The following is an 8533-nucleotide window of genomic DNA, read 5'->3' as shown; positions in this document are numbered from 1 at the left end:
AATGTTGCATCTTGTGTCTGTGGAGCTCTCTACTCTGGACACAGTCAAAGCCATCACAGGCCCCTCCCTCCCAGCACTGCAGCTTGGACAGACCTGAGTCACCTTGAGAAACTGAGGAGTCTTGTGAAATCCTCAGCTCCCTGAATACTGAGCCACTCCCTCCTCCAGGTGGGCCTGAAGCTAAGTCTTGGCTGTCAACTTGGCTGCACCTGGAGTCAACTAAACCAGGCACTGCTGAGCACTCCTGTGAGGGACTCCTGTGAGAAAAGGCATGGGGCTTTCTTCTTAATATTTATTTTATATGTATGACTGTTTTGCATGCACATGTATGTCTTTCTCATGTGTGTCTGGTCTCCAAGGAGGCCAGAATAGGGCATCAGAGTCCTTAGAACTGGAGTCACAGATTATGAGCCACCATGGATGCTGGGAATCAAATCTGCATTCTTTGAAAAAGTATCCATTTTTTTAAGACAGGAACGCCATCTCTCCAGCCCCTTCCTTGCCAGGATTCTTTGAAGGAAGACACACCCTACATGTGGATGACACCTGTCGGTAACAGCCTGGAGAGAAGAACACTGAGGAAGGAAACTTTGCTTTTTTTGCCTGCTTTACATCATTCTTGCTGACAAGTTAATCTCCTCTGTTGCTGTGGCTCCCTTGACTGCTATTAAGACCAACTCTACTTGGATTCCAACACAAACTGAAGACAAGTGACTTCCTAAGGATTCTCCAGGCTTCCAGTGCCAGACTGGAATTGTTAACATATCCAGACTCGTGGACTGAACTTCTACTGGACTCTTGGCCTCTGAGACAATCATTGTTGGAATACCCAGACCACATACAGTGAGCCAGTCTATTAAATCTCCTTTAAACACACATGTACATGTACACGCACACACACACACACACACACACACACACACACACACAAAATCTGTCATCAGGACATCCTGACTAATTCAGAAGAGATGTTTCAATACTAAGGAAATTGTCTCCGGGTTTCCATTGCTGTGAAGAGACACCATGACCAAAGCAACTCTTACCAAGGACGTTTAATTGGGTTTGGCTTATAGGTTCAGAGGTTCAGTCCATGTTCATCACAGTAGGAAGCATGGCAGTGTCCAGGCAGGCATGGTGCTGGAAGAGCTGAGAGTTCAGTATCTTGATCCAAAGGCAACCAGGAGAGGACTGGGCAGAGCCTAAACATAGGACCTCAATGCCCAACCCACACTGACACACTTCCTCTCACAAGGCCACACATCCCAATAATGTCACTCCCTATGGCCAAGCATATTCAAAGCACTACATTGTTTTACAATGGTATGTCTTTTAAAGTACAGGTGTAGGACAGGGGACATAGCTCAGTGATAGAATACTTGCCTGGTATGATTTTTTATTCAGGGTGAAATGACAAGTTTTAAAGCTTTGGTAGACAGGCAGTGAGGAGTTAGATATGAGATCCTTCTAGGAAGTTCTATGAGTACACAATGAAACCTCGGCCTGATTCGAGCTTTCTCTGGGTTGTTGGACCCCCAAGGGATCTGGGTCTGGGGACAACATGAGGGCCAGGGTCAAGTCACAAAGTACTTAGTTAGGAACACTGTGGGAGTATTCATACTTCTTCCTGGCAGAGGACTGTGTTGCTAGGCGCATGTTTAATTAGCCAAAGAGGAAGAGAAGGGGTACCTCAAGGATCCCTCTGAGCTATGGGAAACTTACAGTCCAATTCTGGGACCAAATGTGTCATTGCTGGATCTCTACAACAAGTGACGACAGAGTGTGCCCACCTGGCACCAGGCAATGTGACTTCCAAAGTTTCCTACCAGTAGATGAGGAACAGAATCTGCCATATTCTCAGGTTCAAGTACGTGCATCTCAGAGCCTCCGAACGTCTTCCTGGGTCCTGAGCACCAGTTCTGTTCTCTAACACTACGACCATGGGGTTTGGAGACAGAAAATGAAGATGTTTCTTAAAGTAATTGCCCAAGATCACACTTGAAATTGGTCAAACAGGACTGTGCCCAAGACAGGATTCTGCAGACCACCTCCCTGATTGCTTTCAGCTCTGAAGAATTCTGTCAGAACTCAAATCAGTCTTTTTCAGATGGTGTCGTCAGAATCCACAGTCCTATGTCAGGGGTTGCAGTATCCCTCAGCATTTGTATCTCAGGCTCTTGAGTGCAATACAGGCAGTCACAGGTGTGCCAATGTACCCACTCCCTTAGGCATACTAGTGAGCTGGGGAGCCTGGAACAGCCTACAGGGTAGGGGGATTTGAAAGCATCAGGTTCGAGCCTGGCTCCCCACCCCTGGTAGACCCTATAATGCTCTGAATGACTACCAACCATAAGCATGTGTGGTCTGTGACACAAGAGAGACAAGGGTAGCAGTGAATGGGAAGACACAAGATAGGAACAGTATGGGCACAGAAGGAGGGCCGGCTGAGTGGGCTGGGCTAAGAGAAGGAGGCCAGGGGGATAGCCACCTGTGAGCAAGAGGACTGGCTGCCTCCAGGTGGCTGCTGTCTTAAGGAATTAAGAATCCCAAGGAGAGAGAATCCTGCATTCATTTCTACTCAGACCTTGAGCCCAAGTTCAGGCTCCTTTTTCTCAGGGTTTGGGGGGCACTGTGTTCCTCCTAGGAAGTCTTGATTTCAGATACTGAGTAGCAAAATGCCTGAAGTGGACCGGGAGTCTACAATGTAAGACCCTGGGGGTTAAGTGCAGTTGTTGAGGCTGCAAGACAGGGCACACGGGAGGCAGAGATGGGCGGCTATGAAGCTATGGTTTCTTTAGGGAAAAGAGAGTCCTCAGACGATGTGTGGGCCTCATTGACAGTAGCCTTCCCTGACTTTACATTCTTTCTCCTTGACATGTGGTACCCTTGGTCAGAGAGCACTACATGGCTAGTTCATCGGCAGATGCCCCTGCCAATTTCCAAGCTCTGGAGCCTTGAGTAATTGTATGGATCTTAGTGGACAGGAATGAATACAAATGACTGAAAGAAAAGAAATGGAGCACTGGCTAATGGGCCAGGTAGCCAGAGACCTTAGGGGTTTTCTAAGGGGACCATAGTGTGGCCTTAGGAAGGTGGAGAGACAAGAAGGCAGACAGAAGGCAGCATCTAGATGAAGGTAGGCCGAACAGGATCTTCTGACGCTTTTTGTAGGAGAAGAATGTTGTCTCTATGTTGCCTATGTCATGGTCACTTGGATGATCTTCCGCCTTTCCTTGACCTTCTGACTTCTCTGCCTGTGCACCTGGAGCTGTGGGTCTTCCAAGCATTGTTTGGTAAGCTGGTTGAACATGGTCTGGTAATTGCTACCAAACCCCCAGAGGTTCTGTAATGCAGCTTCTCTTAGAAAGGTAGACAAGACATCAGCTTAGTCTAGGTGGACCCTATACAAGTACCCCTTTTCCTTCAAGGCCAATGATTGCTGCTCTTATGTTAACTCCTTTCTTCCTGGGGATTGCTGCTGTTGCCACTGGCTAAGCATCCTTTCCCCTCTCCAGGTTCGAGGACTCAACTACTATTCAAACGTTTGGAAACCTACCATGTTTATATCAGAATCGAAATGATCCTAGAGTGCATTATCCTGCACATTTACGGATTGGAAGCTTTTAGGGCTTTTACAATGTTTGTCATTGTGGCGGTAGCTTGCAATCTCCGGACCAAACGAAATCGAGGTAAACTGTGCCGTCATGTACCCTGGTACAGGGTATTTTATTTCCAGGGGTTGGGGGGTGTCTGAAAAGGTGGGTTTTCCTACTACTTGTATTCCCCTTAGTTAGCTGCATTGCCTGAGGGCCAGGGCAGAGAATTCTGAACACTACCACCCAATCTAACAATTCCTAGGTGTGGGTTCTGGTTTCACAGGAAGATGAGCCAGGTGCAGCTGGGGAAGGTGCATTTGACTCAGATGGGTAAGAGCTAGTCTGTTTCCAGGTGTGCAATTGAGTCCCTAGGTAGGGCTTCTCTAGAGGAATGGATTCCCTCAAATCATTTCCTAGCCCATCACTTAGGTTCTCTTGATTGTCCTTGTTAGCTGTGAGTCTGGGACCAGAAACTTCAAGGTCACCCAGGCAACTGGGTAAAAATTTTTTACCTACTCAGGTACCCTCTCCATCACCACAGAAGCAGAAAGTAGAGAGGCAAGGCATGGCAGCCTGTGCTTTAATAAGCCCTTCAGAGGACTCTGATATGGGCACAAGTCCAGAATCGTTCCTGGAAAGTCACCTCTGCAAGCGTGTGCCTGACCAGTCGCTTTCTCTATAGCCAGAGCTTTGGCCAGAGGTCTGCAAAATCCTTTGTGGTGGTCCCGGAGGCGGTACATTTAAGGAGGAGGGCAGTCCGGAACCCATTGTTCAGATGCCCTTGGACATAACTTCAACATCAGGATAGCCTTGCCTGTGGAAAAGCTGGCTTGACCAGGATGCCAAGTTCCAGATCTGTTTGTGCCAAGATGGGTGGGGACGGGTGGGGTTTTTATCAGTGTTCTTAACTGTACTGTGCTTTTCACTATTACAATGGCCAGCATTTAAATGGAGTTTTAAAGGTTTTATAATAAAAGGTGGAGCTGGGAGAAAGGACCGTGCATTTGACTTACATGAGGAAGATCTCGCTTGTTTGCTTTATTGGTTTCTCTTGTGACATTTTAGTTTTGCCTTTCTGAAACACAATTATTCTTTATCAGGTAAGATGAAGAGGTAAGGCAGATCTTCATAGAGACTTTTGGGTTTCTCCTGGATTTAGGATTATGGGTGAGTTCTCTCTCTCTCTCTCTCTCTCTCTCTCTCTCTCTCTCTCTCTCTCTCTCTCTCTCTCTTCTTTTTTTCCAGAGCTGAGGACCGAATCTAGGGCCTTGTGTTTGCTAGGCAAGTGCTCTACCACTGAGCTAAATCCCCAACCCGAACCCCTATGGGTGATTTTTTTCTGGAGGAGTCAGTCCCACCTGCCCACTCGGGATGGTGACCCGAATTAAAGGTGGCTCTCCCTACCTCAGGAGATCTGAATTTAAAGTGGGCCTTCCCACTTCAAATGACTTAATTAAGAAGGAAAAAAAAGTTCACAGATGCACCTCTCGCCTTGGGTTTTACTTCATTCCAGACATAGTCAAGTTGCCAATCTTCACCATGCCATCACAACGTTGACCCTTGATCTAGGTACCAAGGGGTCTGGGCATGGTCCATGCTGCCAGGGATGCGGATGGCAATGACCAGGCCACAGTGTAGCAAACTTTATCATCTCTCTACCGAGAAATACAGGTTGAAGGGGGTGTGGTCGGATTTCTGGAGGGGGGGGATCTGTAACTATGAGATGTCTGCTCTAACACCAAACACTTGGTGCAGTAGTGGAGAAGAGGCTGGAACACCAGAGGTAGGGAATGGGAGGCAGAGCCCAGTCCTGGAAAGGTGGAGGAACTTGGGAAGTAGGCAGGCAGAGTGGTCACCAGGGAAGAAGGCTGCCCACTGCAGCCTTGTAGGTCCTTCCTCAGTTGTTAGGACCCACAGCCTCAGCTGAGTGTCTGGCTGGGCTGTGGACTTCTTGAGTATTCTAGGCACTGGGTGGAGGTGTACAACCTCTGCCACTCCCTGGTGGTCCTGATCCATGAGAGCATTCAGACTCCTGACTTTTGCAGACAGAGCCTCCATTAAGGACACCTGCTCTCTCCTCTCTGGCTGCTGACTATGCCCCCCTCTCCCCATCCTTCACATGGTATTTCTCTGGGAAGTCTCTCCTTACTCCTTTCTGTGAACTCCCTACTCCCTTGGACACACAGCTCACTGATTGCTAATTTTTGAGATCAGGTTGACTCCTTGTGGTGTGGGCTGTGGAACCTCTATCTAGTGGACCCTCAGTTTCTCTCCATAAGTTTTAGTTCCTCCTGGGCTAACTGAGATGCAGTAGGTTGCAATGGCCTCACCATTGTCCCTCGGTCTTTGTAAGACACCTTGTCTGTGGGTGCTGACACTATAGAAGGACTCCAGCATGGCGACTGCTAAAGGACAGCCTACAGAGATGGAGAGGGTAACAGAGTTCAGAGGCAAAATCAGAGGACAACCCCAATTGCTTCCTGACTGGCAACACTGCAGTGTGGTCCTTTGCATGTTGCCTCTCATTGGTACCTGGACCAACCCACCTACACCCCCTTTCCTTCTGCCTCTTGAAAGCAGCCCTCTGGAGGTGAGACATGTGAGGGCTGGGTTTTGGGCTGGAGAACCCATAGGGAGTCCTCCCAGCAAGTCTGACAAAGTCTTATCTCCTAAGGATCTGAGGTTGTGCTGTGAGTCAGCCCTGATCTGGGCCTGGGACTTTCCATGGCATCCTTCTCCCTCACTGAACCTTTCAGCCTGCTTTTACTAAGAAATTGTTTATGCCCCTGTTTTGGTGCTGGGACTTTCCACGACACAGTTTGTTCCTGTTCTCGTATTTCCTGGTTGGGGACTTTCATCTGCTTTGTTGTTTTTCCACGGCTTTTGTCTCTGGTATATAAGGAGATCTCAGAAAAGCTTCGGTGGCACTCTCTGAAAACGGGTGATCTGTGTACGTGTTTTCTTTATATTCCACAGACCTATGCCCCATATTCACACACTGGCGGCCCAGGCAAGGTCATTTTGTAGATCTCACTGATACCAGGAAAGAGAAGACAACCTGAGGAGATCGTTCCAAAAGGCTGGCTGGTGAGGAAGCCGAACATATTGGGGACAAGTAGGGACCATGGGACAAAACTGAAAGTAGGTAGCACTACAAAGGTTTTGTTTTAGCCATGGGAACTACAAGTTCCTCATTATCGGTGGTAGATCAGCTTTTACGTTTACTCAAACAGGTAAAAAGAGCCCAAGATTTTGTTAAAACTAAAGAACAAGTCAGTCTTTGGTTTATAGCTAATGGTGGTTTGAATATTCCGGATCGTAAACAGGTTAAACGGGATTTACAAAAGGCCCTCCAAGATGGGGGATCAGAAAGCATTCCAGTTCCTACCTTTTCCTTATGAAGAACGCTTTACTAGTGAGACTGCGAGGGTCGAAGAACAGATGATGGAAATTGAAAGGACATTGGCAGCTGCACAGGATGAACATAGTAAATGTGAGTCAATTGGTAGGGACAGCAGTGACTCTGATTCCACTTCCTATGACTCTGATGCAGATGAGGAGATAACCTTGGAAAGGGAGATCGAGGAATTGAAGGGCAAATTGGAAAAATGTCGGAGTGGAGGTAAAAAGGGAAAAGAGGAGTTATCCCCTCCCTGGAGCCTTCGGTACCCTCAGCTTATGGTGAAGATCTCCCTGATGAGGAACGGAGGACTGTAACTTCTGATTCTCCCCTTAGGGGAATAATATTCCGACCCTCAAGAAGAAAAATATTTATCCAGTCATGGAGGTCCCGAATCCTGGCCATCTAGATCAGATGGTTCGACAGCACATTCCACTCTCATTTAAGGAGTTGAAGGATTTAAAGAGGCAGTGTCGTCCTATGGGGCCCTAGTTCCCTTCAGTATGGCCATGCGAGTCCTACACCAATTCTAACTTGACACCTAGTGATTGGCAATAGCTTTGCCATGTAGTCCTCAGTGACGGGGATTATCTATTGTGGAGGGGTGAATATCGGGAACAATATTTTGCCACTGCCAGGCTCACTGCCCAGGTTGGCCACAGCAATAGAGATTTGGAAATGTTAACTGTCACGGGTCAATATGCTCCTTTACAGGTACAGATTAACTATGATTCCGCTGTATATCTTCAAATTGCCACAGCGGCCATCAGAGCTTGGAAGTCCCTTCCCAATAAAGCAGCAGGAGATCAGTTGTCAAAGGTTATTCAGGGGCCATCAGAACCTTTCCAAGAATTTGTAGACAGGTTGTTACAATTGGCAGGGAAGCTTTTTGGGAATGCAGATACTGCAATGCCTATAGTGAAACAACTGGCTTTTGAAGATTCTTATAAGTATGGCAAGGAGGGCTATCCGGCCTCATAGATCTAAAAGCCTAAATGATTATATCAAGGTTTGCAAGGAAATTGTTGGAGCTTATCATATGGGCCAGGTGATGGCAGCTGGAATTCAAAAGGGGGACCACAGAAGCAAGACTTGCTTCTCCATTGGGCAGATGGGGCACTTTAGAAGAGAATGTCCTGAGAATGAGGCTATTAATGAAGCAGGACTCTACCAGTGATGCCTTAAAGGTCTTCATTGGAGGAATGAATGCCTCTCCAAGATGGATGTTGAGGGCGCCCTCTCCCACCTTCAGGAAATAGGCAACAGGGCCCACTCTGGGGCTCCCAAACCAGAGTGTATGTAGCCATGAATACTGCCGCCCCACATCCAATTCGTTTCCTCCCTCAGGACAACCCCTTCATGTTCAAGACCTTATCAGAGGTACCCCAGGAAGTGCAGGATTGGACCTCTGATCCTCCACCAGGGCAGTGTTAACACCTCAAATGGGTCCACAAGCCTTAGGGACAGGAGTCTATGGGCCACTGCCTTTTGGCAGTGTGGGCCTTCTTTTAGGATGCAGTAGTGCCCTCATGAAGGGAAT

This window comes from Rattus norvegicus, chromosome 8 (genome assembly GCF_021556685.1).
Source record: "Rattus norvegicus strain SHRSP/BbbUtx chromosome 8, alternate assembly SHRSP_T2T, whole genome shotgun sequence".
In the NCBI taxonomy this organism is placed as follows: Eukaryota; Metazoa; Chordata; class Mammalia; order Rodentia; family Muridae; genus Rattus; species Rattus norvegicus.
This window is presented reverse-complemented; position numbering follows the sequence as displayed.